This window comes from Camponotus vicinus, unplaced genomic scaffold (genome assembly GCF_025532165.1).
Source record: "Camponotus vicinus isolate PSW18456_S1 unplaced genomic scaffold, iyCamVici1.0 SCAF_13, whole genome shotgun sequence".
Classification (NCBI taxonomy): Eukaryota; Metazoa; Arthropoda; class Insecta; order Hymenoptera; family Formicidae; genus Camponotus; species Camponotus vicinus.
This window is the reverse complement of record NW_028141949.1, coordinates 1,749,613-1,775,572: the sequence shown is the minus strand read 5'-3', so window position 1 is coordinate 1,775,572 and position 25,960 is coordinate 1,749,613. Positions and strand designations below refer to the sequence as shown.

Here is a 25,960-nt window from a genome sequence, read left to right as displayed (position 1 = left end):
CGATACAATTGTGTGGGCGGATAAAGGTAAACTGCATTCGTTATTCCGTGTTCGTTTCGCGCGAGCCGCGTTGCAAAAATTTTACCGCGTTCGCAATTTAACGAGCTGGGGCCTGCTCGAACGAACGAACGAACGAACGAACGAGCGACGCATCTCGCGCTACCACAATTTCGGCAGCCGGTGTCGATCAACCCTCTCTGAGAGCTTATCCGCTCTGAACCAGCAAGGTACTCTCTTAAAAAAAAAAATAAAAAAAAAAAACTGGCCAGACATTTTCTCGTTGGTGGCAATCGAATTCGCCATCCCTATCGACCCGATAATACTTCGTTGCCGCGCGTCGCGTTGCCGTCCCATTGCTTTGACAGCGCCGATGATGCACCACGACGATGCAACCCCCGGTCGATCGTCCCGCTGCTAAACTCGCAGCTTTGTCCCGCGATGGAAAAAAAGAAGAGGGAAAAAGAGAGACGGGGCAAGAAATAAAACAAAAACTCTTGGATAAAAATGACGCTACATCGGAGGCGCGATTAAATATCGCGCTCGATGTCCAAAGCGGCGGCGATAGTCATTAATGGGAGACGCGCGCGACACGCGTTACCGGGCTGCCACTCTCGTTAATACAGAGATCTAGCTCGTTGGACAGCGGCTCCCGGTGAAAAAGCGCTTTAATCCGAGCCGCGCTCACGCTCTCGCAGCGCGTTCATCGAGCGCTCCCTTTTTGCACCTTTTTTATTTGTCCGACAATAAAGCAGCTTAATTGCTCCGCCGAGATCGGATGTATTTGAACGAGACGCGGACGTGTTTCGGCACGCGATCCTCCGTGTTCGAAGGGTATCGGAACTGTATTATGTACAAATGTCGCTTTCTCTATGTGTGTACGACGGGTTATGTATACCTAAACTTAAACGCGAAGCCCCGAAAGCAAGCGAGGTGACAATCATGAGCCATGCTCCGAATGCAAATCGCACCCTTTAAGATCAAAGTCGAGAGGCGCCGTAATTGAACGTAGCGTGTAAGAGAGAGAAATATACTTCGCAGACTTTATACATGTAAAAGCAGATTTCATCGCTTTAGCTTCTTTGAGAATGTCGGATTATGTTAATGAATATAAACAATTTATTTATATACTTGACGTAAAAAAACATTGTCAAGTTTTGCAACTTCACAAAGCGTTAATCTCGAGAGAGAAGCCGATGTCATTCCGCGATATCATCACGAGTGAGTAACCCGCGTGAAACGATCTAAAACTGATTGCACAGAGTACTGCATGGCGGAGCAACAACAGTGTTAGTACCCGTTAACGTCGAGAATTTCGACAGTTTCAGCGGGTCAAGTGAGATTAAACGAGAATTCGGCCGAGAGGAAAAGAGGGGGAGGGAGAATTGCGATGAAACGGAGGGCTATTCGCGGCCGCTGCGAGCAACACAATACATTTTTCTCTTCGCGCCCATTCAACGCGAGACTCTCTAAATGTTTAGCTACGATAAACTGACGAGAGAAAGCTTCCTCGAATAATGGATAGAGTGTGCGAAGAATAATTATATTATATAGATTAAATTTCGAAATAAAATCGTCTCTCGATAAGATTTTTTCTCTCGTTAATATGGTTTTATCTGAAAATTTTCGAACCGGTAAATGATTTTCAAGCTTACGATACACCCTGTATTCGCGTTATATATCTTATAAAGCACCGCACGTGGAATCTTTCCAAGGCTCTAGTCGCTAATTAAATAAATTCGTCGAACAAAGGCACGTCATCGTCGTTGTCGTGATTTCTTCGTCCATCCTGAAAGTCTCATCAGATTCCCGATACTTCTGATTACGTGCTCCGCAAAAATTATTGCGCTCGTATAAGAACGGACGAGCGGAAACAATAACCGGACGAGGGTCGCAGATTTAATTACAAGAAATCGCCGAACTTCCACCCGCACTCTCTCTCTCTCTCTTTGTTCTCGGTTCTCTCTCCTTCGTGCCAAACTCCCGCCCGATACCTTAACCTAATTCCACTTAGGTTTTGCCGCCGACCGAGCGAGCTACTGTCGAGCGAAGACTAATGTTCATCTAACTGATCGTTTCTCCGCAACACTGACTTATTTCTTGGCGAGAACGAGTCTCGAGGGGAATTTTTCGCCTCCTGAATTCGCGACGCGACAATTTTACCTGCTTGCATCGGCAGAAAATTAGCTTTGCCAGCTTTCGGCGAATATGGCCGGTCATCTCGTCTCGCGTCGTAAAACTCGAATTGCCGCGATAAACTGCATCCATTGGATCTTAAAGTTGGCGTCACTCACATCATATCGCGTTAGGATTTTATTATATAACTCTGGTTGTAAAAAAGTTGTCGGAAGTTGTAATCAAAATCATACGACAGACCTTACAGTGGCATAATTGAACGACCGAGCATTGTGTGCTCCGATAGTTTTTAGGATGCGAAACTCGTAAATAATCGGGAGCAAAAATCAGTATACGATACATAAATTATTGGGAAAAAAGAATGAGTTTCTAGATATATTTCTAGAGCTTATAAATTATATTTTAACTGGACGAGCTTGCTATGCACGTGATTGACTCTGACGGATATCAAACCTGTCCGCACATTTCCTGGATTACATCCAAACGATAATAAAAAAAATCAATGTTAAGAGACGGTCAGCTTCTATCGATCGATGTAGGGTCGCGCGAATTCTTTAATTTGCAAAAGACTCAAGAATCGCGATCAAAATATCTATCGGGAATTAAAATTTTATGCCAAGTCGATTCGACTGTCCAGCATGTTTTTCAAAAATATAGAAATTGATTAACCAAGCATGAAAATGATTATAATATTGATAAATCTAAAATAATTTATTTATTTCCATTCGAAGTACGCATAGCTTTTAATAATTATTAGCTGTCAATAATTGTTGCAGATAATTCATTTCAATGAAGAGCGTTTTTAAAGTGTCTGTTTTCATTGCACGATATTCTTGTATAAAAGAGAACAGTCATTTAATATATATTTTTCTAGAATATGTATATGTCATATTTAAATACTATTTGCTTTCTGAATACTGTGCGATATTATGTCAACATATCACCTACTTTTCGTTTAATCTTGTTATGAAAAAATTTTTTATCTATTTTAATTGAAGTTATCCCCTTCTTCAATATTTTTATACATATGCAACATTTTTATAACAATTAGAATGGTAAATATTTATTTACCAGCACAATATATTGGGAGCACAATTTCTCTATTTTTGCTTCAATGTGTGTTTATAATTCTTCCATCATAAAAATCCATTTTTCATGGATTACATACACATTCGATATTTACAAAATGTTTTGGCAAATCAACTGAAATGTTTATTCATCGCGAACAATTTTTATCGCTGTCGAAGCCGGTTGCAACGCTGTCAGAAATTATGACTGGATTGCAACATTGTCAAAATACAAATCAATCTAAAATCACCTCCGCTAATTAGCAAAAGTTTGCGTATGTATCATATATATGTTCGAATTCGTATTACTGTTAATTTCGCGAAGCTAATTGCGCGGGACTTTTCGTTCGTGAAATAAAATACAAGCGCGTGGATTTCGGGAACATTGAGATAATTAATATTATTCAACGATGAAATCGTTGTATTATTTTTTCCATGAATATATATGTAAGCTTCCCAAATAAAAAAAAAATACCTTCATTAAATAAAAATACATTAAATGATAATAATCATACATATTTTAATTATATCTTTATCTTACATTTCTAATCTTTGGCTTTTCATTATTTCGATGAATAGCGTAAGTAATTATCCTCGCAACCTCACCCAAACATTCCACCATCAAAGAGAACGCGAATCTCGAGGCTTCACAGAGATCATTATCGCGAGGATCGGCGTGTGTAGTTAGGCGACTTCTACGCGTAATTAGTGCTAATTACTCGCAAGAATTGTTGGATCGCACGGGTCTCATCGACCAAGCGCATACATCAATTTCCTCTCCCTTTCTCACTTTGGCTGCCCTTTTCGGCCGCCCTTCGTGTCGCAAACGGACCTAACCTGCACGACCCGACCGCGTTGCAACCTGCATCCAGCATGGAACGAGGCCATGTGCACTGTCTGGTCAGATAGCGTCGACGAAGCGAAGGGTCGCGAAGAGCACGAGGGGGTGCGAGGGGTGCACGAGTCGAGGTCGAGGAGGCCGATACCCACCCACCCCCCTCGCCTCTCGGCCACCCTTTCTACCATCGTGCCGCGACCAAGGTTACTCCTTGGAGTCGCGTCGTCAAGAGCGGAAAAAAAGAAGAGACGGGAGAAGACGCGCGGAAAAAAGAATCGACTGCTGATGCCGGGAGCTTACCGAGGAGCCTGCTAAATCCGGACCCTGAATTCGCCTCTACCTCTCTCGCTCTCTCGCTGGGGTGTGGTTCCTTCGCGTATGGGCGGGGCCAGAATCACCCCACAGGATTAAGGACTTTGGACTTGGCTGATTTCGGGAAACTCGCGCGTCCCTGTACGTGTCGCTTCCGGTGTCTGTCCGCGTGTTCGTGTCGTACCTGGGTGTACAGGTTGCGGGTGCGCGATGATGGGTCTTGCCGCGGGATCGACGATGAAGAACGAGAGGCAGAGAAGGAGCAGGGGCGTCAAAAGCGCGCGCGCGTATACGTGTGTCTGTATCTACTTGTGTACGTCTCTCTTTCTTTTATCCTCTTCTCGCGTGTACACGAATCTCTATACGCGCGTACCCTATGTGTCTGTACGTATGTACATGTATATGCGCGCGCGGCCAATTACATGTGTGCGGCGAAATCTGTATCTGTAGCAACGCGAACGCGCGTGTAACAGTGGGACACGATGACGGTGTAAACGGGTATACGTTGGTGATCGGGACCGACGGGGTGTATGTCTGTGTACTGCGTGTGTAGGTTCTTTGGAAGAGAAGTGGATCAGGATGAGGGGGATCGGCCTAGAGACGAGGTCCTGCCTTCGCTAGGACATTGTTATTCCTAGTATCGCGTCGCAACGAAACCCAGCCGCTGCCAGCTCGATCCTCCCGCGACGGTCACCCCCGCCTATCTTCGCCGATGTCGATTCCCCGAGTAGGACCCTCAAAGGCCCTCGCCGCAGAAGGATTCCTCGCCGCCTCAGTCACGTGTCTGCTCGCGCCGCGACATTGTGCATCGACGAGCGCCGTTGATGATTATCACGATTCTCCTCCTTTCGTCCGTCATCGATTCACTCCGGATACGTTACAGCAGCGGAGCGCGTTAACGAGGCTCTCGCGACATCCGTGATCCCGTTTCGAGGGGAAAAGCGCGCGCTTTGACAACGTCGGGATAACAAACGTTAGATCACTGACTTTCGATGGATGGATTTCGTGGATTAATCTCCGGAGGTGACGAATCTCCCCGAGACTCGCGACCTTCAGCCTCGACCTTCGCGATCGATGGCGGCGCGGGCGAGCCAGCCAAGCGTGTGTGCACTCCTCGGCAATGCGATAGATCTCCGCATCGGCGATCGCCGTGGATCGTTGCTCCGTCACTCGCGTCTCACTGCCGTTCGATTCGCGTCACACACAACCGACACGTACATCTATATTAGCACTTGATAAACGAGGGAGACGTCGCTGTCGCGATTCGACACCGCGGCAAGTTTCTCCTATCGCAGCGGGCGGTTTCACGACCTCTCCCGAACCGTATCTTCGCGAGGGCTACTCGGCGACCGCCAGAATATCCGAGTGTTCGGAGCCACGAAGAAAGCGCGAAAAGTGGAGCACGGTGCGCCCGCGACGCTCGGACGCTCGGGTGCTCGAGCGGGCGACGCGATGCGACGCGACGCGACGAGCGGCTCGTGGCGCGTGGATGGAACGCGGTGCCGACGCGCGCGAATTTCACTAGGTCGCTCGTCGCTGCCGATCGCGGTATCCTGAAGAACGCGTAACGCGCCGCGAGGGAGTACACCGAGGTGCCGCTTGCCTGGCGATGCTGCGCGGCGCCATGACAGCGCGTTAGCTTCTCCACCATCGTCCCCACCTAAACAACCCCCACCGCCGTCGCGCCCTTCCACCCTCGTGCCGTCAGCAACCCCCTGCTGTCTTTCGCGTTTACTCCTTTTACCCGCCGCCACCGTCGCCACCACCGCGACGGCGTTCCCCTCGTTTCCCCTCCGCCTCGCTTCAACCCTCCACGACTCCGCGATCCCCTACCGCCCCTCGTGGCGAACCGTCCTGCCTCGGCCCCACCAACGCAATATTGATCGGGCGGAAGGGCGGCATCCAGGAGTGTAAAGATTTACCGAGGGCACCCCGGGGCAAACGTCCTTCCTCGCCCCGCCTTTGGCTCTTTTCTGTTTTCTCGGCTTTTCTTTCGTGACTTTTTTAGCTCGTTCTACGAAGGCATCATCCTACAGGATTGTTTTTTCGCGGAGCGCTCTTTGGTTAATATTTTTCCTTCTTCGAGGACGCGCTGTGCTTCCACGGAAAGAAGACGGAATCACGATAGGACGCGGGGATGACTCGCGGGGAAGCTGCACGTGGAGCGCTGCGTGCGGATGAAACTAGAAATTTTGTAATTGCGAATTTGGACGAAACGAAAATACAGTTAAAACATTAAGATTTAACTTTTCAAATATTCAATTGCGTTTAATTAAATAATAATAAATGCCAATAAATTTTATTGAAAATTGAAACATATTACGTGACTAGAGAGAGAGGCAAAATACGAATCTTACGTAAAGTATTAATTTAACATAGATTATAAGTCTAGCACTTTGTGTATGCAAAATAATATTCGATAAATAATGTAATATTAAAAATATATTTTTCAAATTATCTTTAGCTAATTATTCAAGCCATTTCATGGATAGGTTTAAATGACTTTGCCATGTCGTTGATAACTTCATTTCGATTTACGCCAATTTGGGGAGAAAGAAAACTCATTACAGAGTTCAGTTTGCTTAGACCACAGCGGATAGGAAGACTTGAGGTTTGTCTTTTAAAACTAACGGATTGGTAAAGGAGGGAAAACTATGTTTTGTTTCGGGATGACGCTCAGTTTTATGGAAACCCCCCCTATCATCAACTGTGATTAAAGGGCAGAATTAAATCACGTTTCATTCCAACTTTGAGTAAACTCGTAGACCATAAAAACATATTATTCTACTCTTTCGCGCGACGATAAAAATAATCGGCATTTCGAGCAAGCGTATACCGTCATATTATTCTCACCACATGTAACTTTTGGGAAAACAACGTGCGGTCAGAAAATGTAAGCTAAGATCATATCCAAACGTCGTCTTTCGATACTGCAGTTGCATCGATCGAGAATCAAGCGCCGAAAGGACGAGATATTGACCGACTGTTTTACATCCGAGGGATTCGTGCTCGTCGACGAATAGAAAAACAGAGAGAGAGAAAGATACAATTTTTGAATTTTAATTCAAATACATCTCCTGCGCGCAGTTGTACGTATAACGCGAGAAGTAAACAAACATTTGCATAATAATTTCTTCTCCGAGTGTATATTATTTTCTGCGGCTCTTGGCCGTCGTGTTTGAATATCGAAGGAAGGGGAACCGAAGGCGAGTTCGCGCAAAGTGCGGTGCTAAATTTAATTAAGCACGCGCGAGACTTTGCCCGTCGAAGGAGCCAAGTGTATAGCTCCATTTCTTAATTTATTCATCCTCGGCGGGGGCCGTCGTCGACGTTGGCGGACGTAATTTAGCGAATCTTTCCCTGAAGGTTCCCCATTTAGATGGCCGTGGCTGCGATAACGTCATCATCCAAGTGTACGCGCGAGTCGTTTTCGCAAATAGAACGCTGTAAAATTTTTGCACGGCCGTGCGCACTTTAATTTCGCGTTTACGCTTTGTTTATCGAGCGTACGGTCGGTACTTCAATTGAATGATACTCGTTTTCAACTTAACGTTACGTCTTTTTTGATAGCGGATTTAATTACGTATAATATAATCTTTGACATGACGAAACGTTCGTTTTGAATTAATATGCATATACGTGTATAAAGTACACGGATGGGCATAATTACGTGACTTGCGATCAAAGAAATTATTAGGCCAAAAAATTCACGGTCCGATCTTGCAAAAATATTCATTAGCGCCTTTCGCTAAAACCATTAAGGTTGGCGCCTGAAGCAATAATTCTGCACGTTCTTGGACGAAGTTGATTACATAATGTACCAACCTTACATTGAAGTACCAGCCATACATAAAAGTACCAGCCTTATATTGAAGCTCACGTAAGCGTTTTTTCTTCTCGAAAAAAACTTTAATTTTTTGATAAATAAAAATAGTCTAACATGTTTAATATATGTTTAATATATGTTTAATACATGTTTAATATATGTTTAATATATGTTTAATATATGTATAATATATGTTTAATACATGTTTAATATATGTTTAATATATTTAGAAAGTGTATATACGCATAAAAATAATTATAACTATTAACAAAGATTATCATATTTTGAAGTAAATGTTGTTAATATTAATTAACATTAATATTATTTAATTTTAATATTTTAATATAATTTATTAAATATTTATAATTTACTAAATATTGTATCAAGATTTTGCATTATGAAAATACTTCTCTGTCTAATATTATTTTATACTTTATACGCAAGCTGAAATTTTTATAATCGAAATGTAGATACCATAGACATTGTGCATAAATATTGTCGCATATTTGGAGCGTGGGATAAATCGCGCCTGGCGACAAGAGAATGCAAAAACTTTCGCTGTCCTGGCATTCCCGATACAAAAGCGATGCCGCCGACGTCGGAATTGTTTCGAGCGCTTTACAAGAACGGAGAACTTTTCAAGGAGATGATGCTCTATGCCATCGCGCTGCCTGTTGTTACCTCGATAAATTTCAAATACTCGTCAAGTACTCGCGGAATACGCGAACGAGAGGCGCGCATTCGTTAAACGAACGAAACAATCGCGGTTTTTTTCGCGCGTGAATTTTTCGAATTTCAGATTAGCCGAATCCCTCGATATCGCTTCGATTGTGTAGCTGGAATGATCTCTAAACTGAATTCCGGACAAAAGTCAACAGATCGCGGTGAAAAATTTCGAGAGCGCTCGGAACACACTCTTTTCACGTACGGTTTTCAAGTGAATCGGAGCGAATAATTGTCGGGGGATTTATTAGCACACCCAGTTTAGTACATTGTTCGCTATTCCATATATTACGAGATAAAATCAAATTTATATCTAAAAAGTAATATACTGAATATGATTTAATAATTAGATAAACAAAATCGATGTATTATTAACTGATATTTATTAACTGACACTTACCCTCAGAGTCCGCTTAATCTGGAATCCTAGAAGCCGTCTCAGGATCTGAAACAAGAAGAAACAATGGCTGAGCTTAAAGGCGCGATACTGTGGAAGTCGTGTTAGAACTTTCGCAATTTACAGTCTGAAAAATCCTTCCGTAAGAACGATCGCGTGACCAGAGAGAAGGGGAGAGTGTAGACGTAAGGCTGGCGGAAGTAGCCGAACACAAAGGCAAGGGTGCACGATGGTGTCGAAGAAGGCGAGAGAAAAGGTGGGAAACGTTATAGCACGAAAGGAAAGGAAAGGAAAAAAAAAGAATTTCCGGCGCGAGAGTCCTCGGACTTTCATCGATTTGGCAATCTGGTTATATCGAGACTTAATCAAAAGAGATCGCCGACTTTTCTTCTCTTCAAGCGCGATCGAGGGGAGATTGCAACTAGAAGGTGGAATGGATAATCGGCACTCGACGGTGTAATCGACTTTAGTCGATCGACTACATTGAGATCGATCAATTACATTGATTTGAGATTTGTTTATGGATCTTTTGTAGGGGAAAATTAAACTTGAGATTCCGGAATTTTCTCAGTTTAATGCTGCGAGAACTTTCAAAGCTTCAATATTAACTTTTTATGACTGGAAAGACGTAAGCTCGAGATATGCGTATCCTACCTCCTGGTACTAAGATCGTAACTATGAAAAACTTGGTGCATCAGTTTCGACGCCATTCTAGGGATTACAACGCGCATTAACGGCATTTCTTTCGGGAGAGCGGAGCGCGTAGGATAAGAGAAAGATGGCGGGAACGCGGTCGATATACTTGTCACGGCCAGACTATTCAGTCGTTAGAAGGAAAAAAAGTGGAGAGAACGAGACTGCGGGAGCAAAGCTCTGGATATTCGAATGAAAACTGTGTCGAGAAGGGATAGACTGGCAGTAAGAGTGGAAAATGGAGGACTTAAAAAGTAGAAATCTTGCTGTTCGTTCGCTTTTTTTCGCCTCTTTTTCAAAGTCCCGATAATGCATCTAGTATTTTATTATTTCAAAATGTTGGAACATTACGCGCGCGCGTTCCCCGGTATTAATGTATATTTTCTCGATAGAAAAATGCCCTCACAAAGAGGGCCGATAATAAAATAATTCACGTCGCCGCCATTCGCGAGTATCGATCTGTTTAGGGAGGAGAACTCGGTCACGAAAGTCCGTAAATCGCGCCGCGCCGTAGATTATTCGCTCGGAATCGCCGCAGAATATTTGGTCGCTGGAAATAAATGCAACGTTTTTTTTTCGCGACACAACAGAACTCTCAAGTACGACGGCGCGAGCGGTTTCGTTGTCCGGGAAGCGTTTCCGGCAGGGAAATGCTAACTCTGTAAATTGTTAAATAGCTACATTTAACGAACCTGCCAAACGGATGTAAAGAAAACCAAATATAATCTATAAAAATCACGTGCGAATTTGTTGAAATGAAAGTACTTTTGTATAAAAATCGTCATGTGTGTATGTTGATGATCTCGCGAATAGATCGCGATTCATTGTATTAATTTCCTGCAATTCCTCGCTATCAAATGTTTTATTCAAACTGCATTAAATGACAATACAATGATAGCTAAAATAATATACGTATTAATTTTTCCTGCTATCAAAATTTTAATTAGACGCTTAATTATCGAAATATAATAGAAATGAAGATGCGCCAAAATATTTTACCAAAGAACAACACGAGTTATTAACTGTAAACTCTGCACTTGAGAGTCACAATAATATTGAACCATAATACTGCATAAAAAATAGTGACAAAACTCTTGAACTTCACGGAGAATATACAGCATTCGTAAATAATTTACGACTGATGAATAATAAATTGTTAAGCCTTGCAACACGCGATCGTCAAGTAGTTGAGCGAGGCAAAGTTACGTTACAACACAAACTTTAAAAGTGAGAAGAGGGAAAACTTTTGCGTACGACATTGTTAAAAATAGTTTCATCGAAGCGCTAATGTGATTGCACAAAATGTTTGAAATAGCTCGCATAATTTATCATAAATGTCACGTCTGTATTTTATGAATGCGTTTGCGAGTCGAGGCGACGAGCTCGCGGACGTGACTCTAGTTTAGAATTCCGCGAACTCCATTCAACTCTCATTTGCACTAAGAGTACACCGAAACTGCAACGAGGCGCGAGTGCTTTCTTTTGAATTTCGGAGCTTGGTTAATCGAACGCAAACTACGACGCCACTGCCTATTAAACTTTATAAGATTGCTACTTACTCGTCTATTTTGTTGCAAAGCAAATATTCACTATAATTCAAGCAATAATTGGCAAGAAAGAAGATATCCACTTTCTCTCTTTCTTTCTTTCTCTTTTTTTTCTTATATTAAAAATAAACAGATTTCATTTCATTATCATTAATCCATTCTCGACAGTTCGTTCTCGTAATCCGTATCAACGTCTAGTAAGACTCTCGTTTGCATCCATCCCTCTTACTGTCATAATCTTCTTCATGCTCTTTCATCTCTTCATACGCTTTCATCTCCTCTAGCATGACCTCGTGTAATGTCGCGGGAAAAGGGGAAAAAAACCATTCTTTTCGGTCTATGCTTTCCCGTTGCGACACGTCGAAATTGATCTAAGCTCCTAGGAAGGATCCAAGGACGGAAGTGATCTACCTCAGGGGCGTAATGCCCTTCTCGTCTTGCTTCTCTCATCCCTCAGAATCGGTGAGAAATCTAGGAAACTGCAGGTCCAAATCTAATCGTCCGCTCGCCCGTCCCGTGAGAAATGTCTCCGAGGAGCTACAAGACTCGACGAGAACTTCTGGCCGTGCTTCCTCTTCTTTATTGTTCGAACAGGTGAGTCTTTTGTCCTTACTATCGTCTGTCGAATCTCGTAGTTCCAATTTTCTGATGATGGAACACGCGAGGCTTTTTCACGAGATTCTAATATCTAATCAACTGGCGACAAATGACTTAATCATCTATAAAATTAAATTACGGGACATCGTTAAATCATTTCAATCTCGGATAGATGAGGCGGAACGAACCGTATTCGCGGCAAACGACACGGATTTAAAGCTCGTATTAAAATTGAAAAGTATCGTCTTGGCTGATATCAACAGAAGAAATCGGCTCTAATTTTGAAATGTGTGACGTATCGCTGCGTCGAGAGAATCAATTATAAATCTATGTGACTCTAATTTTTGATAAATCCACTGCAGAGTCAGCCAATATAAATATAATTATATGCGGATAAACTTACCTATCGTGTAAAGAAACTCGCGCGATTGTGTGCGAATTGGAGTACAATGTTCTTCTCGTCTATCTGAAATTTCACATGTACGCACACATTGCTTCACTGTGTTTACACCAATAATCTTTATGTGGAGGGTCGGGCTATGAACATCGAATCGCTCGGCAGAAAATCGATGTCCTCCTCGGTACCAGGCATCTAGAGATCCGCGAGCAAGTTTGGACGGCTAGAAATAGGTAGTAGATACGATAGCTGTGCGAGCAAGTTTGGACGGCTAGAAATAGGTAGTAGGTACGATAGCTGTGCATACATTAATGCATACATTGGACTACGTGCGTGCAGGTGTACGTAATTTCATTTGGTAATCGCCACTCGCCCATAAACAGGTGGTCGGAATTTGCGACCGAAGTTCGGATTGAAATCGATTAGTTCGCTGCAAGTTTCGCATATATGTTGCACCGTTAGCACCGCATCTGTCGTTGAATAACGATAATAATTTCATATATATTTTTATCCCTCTGAAATATATCAAATATTATTTGCCTCTCTTTTTTTTTAGATTTATCCGCGGCGAGTCTAATTTGACGAACAGCCTGGATACGTCATTTTAATGAAATGCGTTAATTTAAAATCACACACTTTTAATTTTGTACGAATACTAACACATTTCGCTCTCAATAATTTTATCAATATCACTTTTATCTAGACTGTAAGACTATAATTTATTTGACATTCCGGTAGTTTTGGTAATCGCTCTAACATCTTAACAGCCGCTAACTTCTTCCGCATGTGCATACCAAGTTTTAAGGAAATATTACGGGGATGAAGTCAGGAGAGAACTCTCATAAATGAGCGATTCAGCTCGACGCTTACAATCGACGAGAAAGGGAAACGGAGCATCAGAGCTCGGACCGACGAAAGCATTGAAATGCAAATGGACGGTAGAGCTACACACTTGTCTCGCTGTTCATGCACGAACGGAGGATTGGGAACGGCGGACGTGCGTCTAGCTGCCCGTCTCACGTGCGACTGGGCAAAGCTCGTTCACTGCGCAGACCCGGGGCGCAACCAAGTGTATGCATGAAACTCTACACATTAAGCTATTTCTGACGTTATCATCGCACGAATGCGTATATATGCGAATTATTAATATGCCTTCTATTAATAAACAATATTTCTCTCTCTCTCCCTCCCTCTCTTTCTCTCTCTCTCTCTCTTTGTCGCGACACTTTGCACGATTGCAATATCAGATACCAATACGAGAAATTGTTTCGATCAATGAGTTCAATCGCCCCACATGATTAGCGTCGTGCATTTATGATGCATTTTATTAAAGCTGACTGCCCATTAATTAATGATTATCCATCGTCCTTCTCATGCCACCCGCGGTGCAAATGAAAGCTGACGCAATCGTGGTCAGTCCGTTAACATCAATAATATGTAATTACATCTATCACCAGTCTGTCTATATACGTATGTATATTCAGTATTTATATATATTCAGTACTTTACCTCGCAGAGATATGTCGTTGCTGTTAGTTACAGGATATGTTCCACCAATATCTTTCTCGCATCGCTTTCATTTATTTATCTATTTGTCAGTGTATACATACATGGAGATATATGTGATAGCGGGTTGTCACGGACTAAGGAAGACGTTGTCGTCGACCGACCTCAGGATGATTGCTGATCGAATTACCGGACGAACCGACGTCCGACGAAGGATTCCTCGGATTCCCAAGACCGGAAATTTAATTCCGAAGTCTGCCACAAAGGACGACCAGGCAACGGAATTAACGAATTCGACGAAAGATTCCCCTTCAGATTCCACCCCGCATCACTAACCCCAGACTCTCCTGCTTTTCTATCTTTTTTTCCTCTTCTTTTTCTTCTCCTTAACGTCTTTCGCGCAGTCACCGGATGGAAGACACGATTTGTCGATTCCCGAGGAGTACGAGAAGACGTAGACTTCGACTGCTTGACTCAGTTAATTATGGACTAATGGAAGCAAAAGTTCCCCCAATAAACGAACTTGAAGAGAGGAAGAGAGAAAGATCCAGGACATTATGGTCGAAGGACTAGATGGTCGTTCGCGTTAAAGTCTTTGAGAAATGTTTCTCAGCGACCATCTTCTAATTATGCCAAGTATTCTATAAATTAGTGGCGGAAATGCGACCGTAGGGGTAGCTTGGGTTTCAATAAAGCAACTCGATTGCTATTGTTATTGGTAGAAGAACGGCGAAATACCAAGTAATTGTAATTTCATTCTGACACTCTTTTGCCATAATTAATTTTTTATTTTTAAAATTTTTTTTTAATTATTTTTACTATTTTTTTATTTTTTTTTATTATTTTTTATATACAGCATATTACATATATTAAATATATTCAATATATTTTAAACTATATTCTTGGATTTTACACTTTTTTTGGACGCGAAAAAAAATCTCGGACGCCAATTAGCGACTCTTTGGATTAAAATATTTATTTTATATGATGCAAAGTCGGGTATATTGCATCGATTTTTGATGAAAAAAAGAAAAGAATTCTGTTAACAGATACTTTATAAAAATACAAAATACGCTCATTCCCGACGGAATTTATTCTCGATGTATTGAAAAGATGAGATTTATAACCCGCGAAAGAGATCAATTAAAAGCATGGAGAGGAATATGAACACGGGACGCGAGTAATCAGAAATATAATATGTACTGGTCCAGGAGCACGGGAGAGTTTGTTTCCAACTCTCCAAAATTCCATAGTATTAATTTATCTTCGTTCCTTTAACTTCTATCGCAAGCCTCGGAGCCCACAGGTCCATCGATCAATGTGTCCGATGTATGATGTGCCTTTCAGATACTTCATCCCTCTTAACACGTACGCCGACGCGGTACCGGAGCATTTTCTCTTTCTTTCTCTCCCTCTCTTTCTTTCTCATGTAGAACCTCTCGTACACACCCGCGCAACCCCTGCGTGACTTTCGGAGTCAGTGCATTCCTCTTTATGTTCCTTCTCATTCCGTGGCATAAGTTACGGTCTCTTATCCAACCCTGCTACTGGCAGTAAATATTCCTTTGCAACCAATTTCCATTTGCACGTATTTTCACCCTTCGGCTCGCTTAGTTTGCTTCGTGCACGACCGTCGGTCTTTTTCCGCTTTCACCGCGAGTAAGAGCAAAGGCTGAATGCGGTAAAATTAAAAGGGTTTCGAGGTTTTCTGAATTTTAGCTTTGTGATTGCGAAAACGGAAACGTGAAACGAGAAACATGCATGATGCGAGAAACTTTCGATGATGGCGCAAACGAAACACAATGAACATGAAATCGTGAAAGCATGTGACATGCATTAAAAACTAAAGAAAATAAGCTGTTTTAATAATTTTCCTCCTCAGAATCCGCAACGCGCAAATTGCGCCAACGAGAACGAGTCAGCATCGATTTTTACCGTTGATGAATTTTATTTCGTCATTTTATAGACACACACATGTACATTGCCATAAATGTTTCAAGCAATTTTATTTCCGACCGGGGCCTTCAATGCGCTTTCTCTCACCTTTTTTCCACGATTTTTCACACCGGTGCGGAATCATTCTCGTTTCGTCGAGCGTTTCGATCCAACGCCCGTCTATTTATGTTTCTTCTAGCTCCGCTGCATAAGTTACGACTCCGCCACCCTCGCGCAGTAAATATTCCTTTCTGCCTTCGTCATGCAGCCAATTTCCATTTGCGATCCTCTCACTTGCATGAATCTTTTTTTTCAGTTTGCCAACGAGAAGAGGGAATCGCGTAACAAATACGGAGAGCCCGTATTGCGACGCGCGCGTATTTATTTATTTATTACCCAGAATGTGCGCTCAGTCTCATATATTTTGCATATTTTAATACAACATATTGCGGCAGAGAAATGATGCACACAGGTGTATGCACAGTTATCAAAAAATGAAAAAAAAATAAATATGTTTATAAATAATACTTTAATTATGCAGCCTTCGTTTGCGCGATTATACATTTGCACAAGAGCTGATGAATATGTTAAAACACTCCGAATAAATTTTAGGAAAAATTTTCGTAGATAAAGAGAGAAAGGAAAAAGCTTTTTAATTTGTCTTATAATCTCATGCGATTTCAGAATTAAAATCTTTTGGTTTGTTAGAAAATTTAATAAATTTAATAAATTTAATAAATATTATTAAAACAAATCAATAATATATTTTATTAAAAAACGTGATTTCTCTCTTTCTTTCTTTTTATAAAAAATTTTTAAACATACTGCATCATATTATCATCGTACACATTGCAAAAATCTTCCTTTCATATGCGAGCTCATCTATCGATTTTCTTGCTAAAATATGTCAACATTGAAAATATTCATGTGAAGCTTCTTGCAGATAATGATATCTGTTCTAGCTCGAGGCAGAACTTTATGAACAATAGAATCGAAGGAAAAAGATTATTAAAAGCTCGTACGAGCCGTCTTTGGCAAAAAAGAAGACGAATAAAATATGCGTATGTATTTGTTGCCCGGGAATTCGGCCAAGCGCGCGACGATCTCTTTTTTTATTTATAATTTATATCCCAAGGTACATACTTTAATCTTTTTTCTGGCGTGAAATGGGATACTGGATTTGTCGTACGTGTCGCCTTTCGCGGGAAACGTCGGGAAGAATCTCCCATGCAAATGTATCCTTTTGCCGCATGCCGGGAAATGGTGAATAAACGGAATGCGAAAAAATACTGAGGTCCGACTGACTCTCGCTTTCCCTTCTATTTTTTAAACGCGCACGAGGAACATATTATATTACGCTGGATTGTTCTCTTTCCTTTTTGTTCTTATCTCTCCTCGTAAGTTGTGAGTAAATAGAAAATGTTAGACTTCTGAAACTCGCGCGCGGTTATAATTGGAAGTGCAATATTTTTCTGAACACACTCTGCCGTCTATTCGGTGTCTATTTGTACAAGTGTTAACCACGAGAAACTTTATCGACTTGTTGCAAAAGTTTTATTTTATTTCAATTTCGATTGGGACTACGGGATCTATAGACTTTCTTCATCACACACTTAAAATCTGATATCCCTGATGATACATTCGATTCCCAATGAGATTATCGGGGCGGATTATGAAGCGGTATTGTTTGCAAATCATATATAACAATAATAAATATTCGCTGTTTACCACACACAAAATCCAATACGATCATCATCAAACGTCCTAATATAGTCGTAATCGCGAGTATAATCTAGATTCATGGTTGCATCTATATCTAGAAATCATGACGGTGTCGCTCGTCTCGAAGACAAGCTAGTTTATCCTTCTCCCTCTCGCTTCCCCAACGCTCGCAGATATTCCCGGACGCATAATCCTGCTTCGAGCCCCGGCGATTCGAGACACGTTCGCGGATCAGCGTCAGCGATATCATCGCGGATTAAGACGAGAAGCTACGATGAGGGAGACGGGGGAAGGGGAAAACACTGGCAGAACCCTAAAGAAACTACCGAAAAACGGACGAGGAGAAAACAGAAGCTGCAGGTGAGAGGGAACGAGATAGCAGCCGGCTATAACTCGAGAGAGACACGACCTCATAGTATCTCGCTTAGAACTCACCCAGAGAGACCCGCCGGGTAAGCGGGGGCGGGTAAACGGGGGATGTAGCCGGCTTGAGCACGTTTGCGCGAGTTTTATCTGTCGGGTCGACCTGCCCACCTTACTTCTTAATTACCGAGCCAGCTCCATACATTCGTTTCGCAGCTCGGAATTTGGTCTCGAAACGCTTCTACCTTTCTTTTGCCGTTCCCGTTCTAATCTTCTTCGCTCATTGTTAAGAAGCGCCCAAACCTGTGATATCATAATTTAATTTCAAGTAATGAAGTTAATAATTTTCTCCTTTTCACGGTATCAATTAAAAATGGATCATCTTTTCAGAATTTTTAATAACCATCACCGATTCAGATGATGATATTAACTCATTTATTCAACGTAACGATTATTCTACTTGATTCTATTTTATTACTTTTCTTCAATCTATTTCATTTCTTCGCCTCATCTTTCTATCTCATCCGAAAGTCTCGCAGCAAACTGCACTCTATTCCTTCTATTTCTTTTCCCTTCGGTCGTCCAGCGCGTATTTCTCGCGGCTCCCTCGCCATCCCCGTGAGGCAGAAGCACCTAGGGGTGGTTACGGCTACTTCGCGCGCGTGAAAATCGTCCGTCTAACTTCCGGCGTGCCACGCCTTTGCTTTCACGTTTGCGCGAGAGCAGCGGCCCTGAATTATCGCGCGTCCACGGTACCGCGATCGGTATAATTTATCGGTGGAAAGTTACTCACGAGGAAAATTCGCTACTGATCACCTGTATAACTGATCACCGCAGCCGGCCGTCGCGCGCTGGGAAACGTAGATGGATCGGGACATATTTATTTACGCGGCGCGCTCTACGCTTCTGTAACTATCGACGCTACTAATGCGTTACACGCGTCAATGATTAAGAGTTTGAAGTACGAAAGAAGAGAGAAATTTTACGGCATGAAAGGAATGATAAGATTTGATGCATCCTCTTGGATTAAATAAATTATACATGGAATATATCATACATCTGAGGATTGTTAAATAAATCGCATTGGGGTGATCTAACGATGCTCGAGTGAAGCGTCGAAGATATACGTCAATGAAAGATTATGAATTTTATCTTATTAAAGCGCAATCGCGGTATTTTCGGTTTTAGCGAAATTGGAAATAAAAAGATTTGTACAAAATCGGATATTGCATTTAGCGTAATCGTATATCCAGTCTCTCGATTTCTAACTAACACGAGAAACGCGCTGCATTATCGGTTTTAATTTATATGCGGAACGGTCAAATAATTCGGTATAACACGCGATCTCCATCGAGAGAGCAAATCCCACTTGAAACCAAATTCAGAACGACTGTCGATACGGACGAATCCGAACGGGGTAGGTCATTGCGCACCACTCTGCGCTTTTAATCCGCGCGCGTCCCCACTCGATTACCCATTTACGGAAATAACTACCGATTTTAGTTCTAATCGGCCAAAAGCTTTGTACGTTTCATCCGAACGTGTCGTTCCTCTTTCGATTTCGGCGAAAAAGGCCGAAAATTCTTACGTACGCGCGCTCTGAAATTTTTTTCTCTCTTTGAAATTTTATTTTATACTTGAAATAACGTGTGACGCAACTCGTGATTCAAAAGCTGATGTTTATATATCGCGAAATTTCTTGGACGGTATCCGAGGCTCGCGAAAGATCGTAACGCGTCGAATGGCCCATTCGTCGCGAGAAGCAACCCATGGCAGGATTATTTCGACGTTATTAACGCACATGTAGAGTGAATGTACGACACGAATATACGACAAGTGTCGATCGTTTTCCGCGCGATATCCTGTCGGTTCCGTTTCCTTCACCGCGACTGAATTAACGCGACGAACTTTGTACGCGTTTTATTTTCGCAAGATCCACCGATTAGACGGGATATGAGAGATTAATCCGTTAGTAGTAGTTCTAAGAATACAGCAGCGGCACAAGAACGATTAATAAATCTCCAATTTCTTTTATGGGTTCCTGCGTCTGAAACTTTTAGCACAGCCGCGCGTGTCCTTGAAACTCGGCTACGCGAATTTGAGGATTTATTACGTGCAAAGTTTTAAAGACACGAGCTCCGTTTGAATTTCAAAATATTCTATACGCCAAGTTTCTAGAGACATGGGCGAAGAATATGAAAATTGTATTATCATGCGTCCCTTTGCACACCCCCAAAGACCAAAGTTTTATGCGAATTTTATTTTAGAGTAATTGATGGTGACGATTATATATAAAAAATTTACGCGTTTTAAAAGAAGATATTTTTTCTTTCACATACGCATTTTTTTCCTAAAAGGATCTTTTGTATCTTTGATACATTTCCCATGTTTTCAGTCCCTGATTACGAATAAATGACGATTCACGAGATAACGACACATCTCGACAGCCGAGGGAGATTGTAACGAGCGGCGTCAAAACACCCCCCATTGTCGACGCTCGGCGCGTTTCCGACAGCAGGGGCGCGCTAGGCACGTAGGAAATTACGTTGCACGTTAGAACGCGGTTTTCGAGTTGTAGAAAACGGTCGGCATGTGAACGCGACGATCAGCGAGAGAAACCGAGGGTGCGCAACATGCCTAGAGAGATATCTCGACGGGAAGAGAGACGTCGAACTTCCAACGATATTCGCAACGAGTATAAGCGACACTGATTGTCGGAATGAAATTGTGCTCGGCACGTTTCGGCTGTATACATACATACGTATTGAGGACATACGAGCAAGTATTGGACGGAGAAAAGAACGACGGAAAAGAGGAGGAGGAAGAGGAGAAAGCTCGGAGGAATGGAAAGGACCCTTAAACAACACTCGTAAAGCTCGGATAGCCTGGTCTCTCGCATTGTTCATCAAGTTTATAAAGCGATGGATGCTGAAGTAGCTGGATAAGCCGTTCGAAAGTTTGAATGAGAAAAAAAAGAGGGAAGAGAGTTATATGCGCGATAAGATGTACGTAAGCCAAAGAACGCGAAAAAAATTTGTGTTAATACTTGTGTTAATTTCTCGCGGTTATTCCACTGGAATAAATAAACGGAAATGGCATTTATACGTAAGATATTTTGTTACATTTTCTGTTTTTGCATCCAACGAAATACCATATAAGTTATTTGGAAAGTGTTCATCTAAGATCTTGAGACTCATGGAATCTTAAAACTAATTTTTTTCTTAAAATATCGTTTTATTAATTATTAAAAAAATTATACGTCTGTTTTTAAAAATGGTTTTAAGTTTATATCTCGCTTCTTTATTTAAATTAAAATTGAAGTTGGCACGATATTAATAATCAATCGATCGCATTTTAAATTATTCTCAAGTATAGCAAAATTGACGAAGGTTGTTACGAATATGAAGAATAAAATGCGATAAAATCTAGGCTTTTGCGAAGCGGTATGTAAATTTTGGCCTGTTAAAACCATGGCATTATGTTTAAAGCGACAGGGAGCATTTATTTGCGGGATAAAATCGATGTAATTTACAGTTTACGCGAGAAGTTTGCCGTTTTTGCTAGGAATTAAGTGTTAACTTGTGTGGAGGTTTTCGGCAGCCACGATCGATGCGTTTAATTTGCGCGTTTGCTGTAAATTGTTAATAGCATTTTATATGACAGTATTGCGCGCGCGCGCACACCATTACGTATCGACAGTAGGATTTATTGCCGAAAAAGCAGGATCGCTCGCAGTCAACATTACATGATGCAGTTCGAATGTTCATGTTGTTGATTACATGCCACACAGTCTACAAACAAAATTTAATGAAATTTGATTGCGTCGGTCCAACATTTTAGTCAGTTAATACACCAATAAACGTGTATTATATCAGTATTTCCCAATCGTACAGAGCACATCGTTATTGCTTCGCCGCAGTTTTACCATTAATTTATACCGGGATAATATCGAGAGATAATATTGAGATAGTAACAGTAACTATCATTATTTACGCGGTACAAACGCGAGTGGGTGGGCTCAAATTCCATCTAGGACAGAGAGGAAGATGGTAAGAGAGCCCGTATTCTCTTCCCGCACATTTAGCGATCTCCCGATACCGAGCGTTGTTTGCTCAGCACGAAGATCGGCCTCCAGTGTCAACACGAGACGTGAAATCGGACAGGCACATTTATGCGATAAATGCGCGGCGAGAATACGGGACCGAAGATATAGATCATCGTAACCCTTCGTTCGCGGACACCCGGTCCGTGATAAACTGGAGGCGGAAGCAGGATTTATGTTGCACATCGCGTTCGAGAGACAAGAGTTTGCGCTCGCGCTCGCGTTAGAAATCGTAAGCACTTTGTGCGCGACCGCACGCCAAGTGACACGAATTGCAATCGAAAGCCTCGTGGATATCTGGCATATAAGTGCCGATAAATTTGTACGTCATGCGATGGAGGACACGCGCGAATCTCAAAGATACGTGCTCGAGAAAGGGAGCATCGAGAGATGTCGTACGCGAAATTCATGTCTCGATGTCTGCTTAAAAAGAATCTAGCTACGAATGATTATCGGCGCTAAGCAGACAGAAGCTTTCTCTTTATCGCGAATAAAATTCAATGCAACTGGATTTCGCGGGATAAATGCTCTCGACGAGAAAGAGGCGGATAGAGAGATAGATACTTCTATAATGCAAGTGGCCGACGTGCGTTCGCGCGACGTCGCAAAAAGAGGAAATTTTTAATTCGTTTTTATTAATGCACAAGTGGCAGAGTAGTGGAACGCGACGTGGATTATCTATCTATATTGTAAAGCGCTCGGCGATAGCTGACGAATTGACGCCGATAGGAAACGAAAATCCGTCCGGCAAATAAACAACGAATATATGCGAATCGAAGCTGTATACAAATCGCGCGTTTTCATACACACCCCATTCGGCTACTGAAAAAAGCCGCGAGATATTTGTAAATCCTGTAAAAATACGGTGGATTGACGCGCGATTCATTCGTACTCAATACAAGAAGGAAATGGTTTGAGATTCCGATGTTTTGAAAATTTCGACGGACGAATCGTGGGAGAAACTTTCGATTCGCCCTAGGAATAAAATTTTTCTCGTCAGACACGTTCTACGCTTGACGTAGAACGTGTCTATCTACGATTTTAAACACTGGAACAATCATTGTTGAGAGAGAATATATACTTAGTTTTATCACATCCGTCAACTTGACAAGTATTTGAAAAAAATATTTTATTTGTTATTACTTTTAATTCTTTTGATAATTTTCAGTTACAAAAAATTTTGATATTTTAAATTTATTTTTTTTTTGTTAAAATGAAATTATTCAAAATATTTATATATTATATTATTTTTAGCATTTTTTGAAACTATTTTTATAATTATCCAATTCTATTACATGAAAAATAAAAAGATACAAATATATTTGGAATGACAATATTTTTAATTACGTTATACTTTAGAGAAACTGTTATAAAATAAAACGCGTTTTAAAATGAAATTCAAATTAAATCAACAAAATTATTTTGCACTTTGTCGAAAACAAAATAATTACACACATGCTAATTCATTTTCCACCGACTATTCTATATATAATTTCGAAGTTGTATATATAATATATATCTAAATATATCAAAATCTATCGAAATGATAAACTTGATAATTTCATTATAATTTATTTGAAAACTTGATATTGTTTGAAAACTTAATAATACATCTAAAAATAAATGTACTTTTTACTAACGCAATAAGCGCTTATCGCATGAATTTTAACGAACTGACAACGAAAATATGATTTTCCTGAATTATTATCAAAATATTATGCTAACCAATGTTTACCATAAACAAGACGCACAACATGATATTGTTTTAATTTATTTATAAATATTATACATATATTTATAGTATTTCTTTAAAAAATTTCACTCTGTATTTTACAAAAATAATTTTTCTCTGCCATATTTTGTTTTGTTCATACTAACGATCGCGTGCTATCAAGTTTCCAAATAAATTGTGATGAAATTATTAAGTCCATCATTTTGACAGGTTCTGGTATATTTAGATATGTATATAGATATGTATATAGATTTCACGAAATTAGAATTTCGAAATTAAAATAATTGATGGAAAATGGATTGACATATGAATAATTATTTTGTCATTTCGGAAAAGTTAAGATACGTTCTGATAAAAATAGAATAATTTCTGTAGTTAAAAAAATAAAAAATCTGAAATCTGTCATTTTGACGGATGTGGTTATTCTAGTGTTAAGAAAATATAAAGTTGCCATCAAGACAATTCAGTCTGATGACAGATCGAGCAACAGAGTCGCTAACTTAAAAGCTATACTACTAAAAAAGGACAGAATAGACGTGTGTTAAAGTTGTGTTACTTATATAGATATTTTTTTCGATAAAATAAGAAAATTTAAAAATCTAAAATTTGTATAGCTAATATTAATACAAGAATAAAAATATGTTCATACTATCCATTTCATCATTTGAAGATAGAGTAACATTCAATTTAAGTGTGTAAATTAGCAAATAATTTTTTTTTCACGCCAGTGATTTCTGATTAATCGTCACAGATCCAATATGTTCACGTATAATCTCGTATGATTTCACCGCGCAAAATTTAAATATTCACGTGATCGAATTTGATAACGCATTTGCAAATTATCGAATCTCGGATTCGCGAGCGTGTCCGAAACGCGTAAAGTGTCGAACGTTTTGCGCGCGTTTTGGCCGTATTTATCGACGCGATTTGAAAGGTAATAATTCACGATAGCGTTGTACGTTCATTACCATAATGGAAACACGGCCAAACGTTTAGAACAGATGATACTAGGATATCGTCGAACCCTCTCTCCCTCGCCCCTTCTTCTCTCATTTGTATCAGCTTACCGTGGATGATAGACGATACGAAATTTACGAGTATAAAATTGCACACCCCATACACGATTGCGATGTATGGACGGAGGTCGATTTTTGTTTTGCATTATTATCGTTTGATGTGTATTAATTGCCATTAGTGATGGATAGATCGGTCGATAATTACCGGCAAGAGAATTGCATTCGATTATAACTAGACTATTGTTCGTTGCGATCGCGATATAAACGCGATACGTTAATAAGAGCGCGAATTCATAGAATGCGTTATCTGGCAGAAATAATAATTTATTCAAGTAATATTGAAGCCAAAATATACGAGAGTCGTTAGAAACATAGCATATTATAAATTACTTACAGTATATTGAATATAGAGCTTTGCCTCTCTCTTCTTTAATCCCACAGCGGTGCACAATATAACACAGGGTAAAAACGAGGTATAGATGCCACTCTGCCGTGATTCCTTTTATTAGATCTTCATTAGTTAGTCTGCTGATTACAAAAATTAGCTTTTGCAAGCGAGATTCGCGGGAAGGGCAGAATAACACACAGTACCACACACACATACTTCAGTAATTAAAAAAAAAACTTTACTGAACTGCGATCTACGTGTGCGCTTCACAACTAGAAAATAAACTAGAAACTAAAAATTAATAGTTGTTACGAAAGATAAAAAAACACTAACACAGTATACATCTCGTAGCACATTCACGTTGCTCTCCGTAATGAGTTATTCCACGTTATAATGGCACTAATTTCAATCTTCACTCATTGTCGATCCGCGTCCGTCAAAAATCGACAATGGACTGTATTAAACTCGAGGTCTTTTCTTACAATACGTAGCTCAATCCCCCCTCCAGCGCTCAGCTTGTATGAATGACGCATGTCAACAATATATCTCATAGACACATTGAATAGACTCAAACGTAAACAAACACTGTTTACGTTTGAGTCTATTCAATGTATCTATGAGATATTATTTTGTAGCGAAAATAAATTTGTCTTATTCAGTGAATTT

General features: G+C 40.7%; 1 protein-coding gene across 15 annotated transcripts in view; it reads right to left on the bottom strand.

Annotated features, from left to right (window-relative positions):
- Nucleotides 1-25,476, bottom strand: part of LOC145963887 (protein turtle) — a 103,819-nt gene extending 78,343 nt beyond the window's left edge. For 6 of the 15 annotated variants that reach the window (XM_083086186.1, XM_083086191.1, XM_083086194.1 and 3 more), the window contains exons 1-4: nucleotides 13,483-13,568; nucleotides 12,838-13,000; nucleotides 12,537-12,753; nucleotides 9,300-9,344 (exon numbers count right to left, since the gene is read on the bottom strand). The gene's annotated coding sequence lies outside the window, so the exon portion shown is untranslated. The other 9 variants (XM_083086193.1, XM_083086196.1, XM_083086192.1 and 6 more) reach the window with 5 other exon arrangements.
- Between the last annotated feature and the right edge of the window lie 484 nt (nucleotides 25,477-25,960).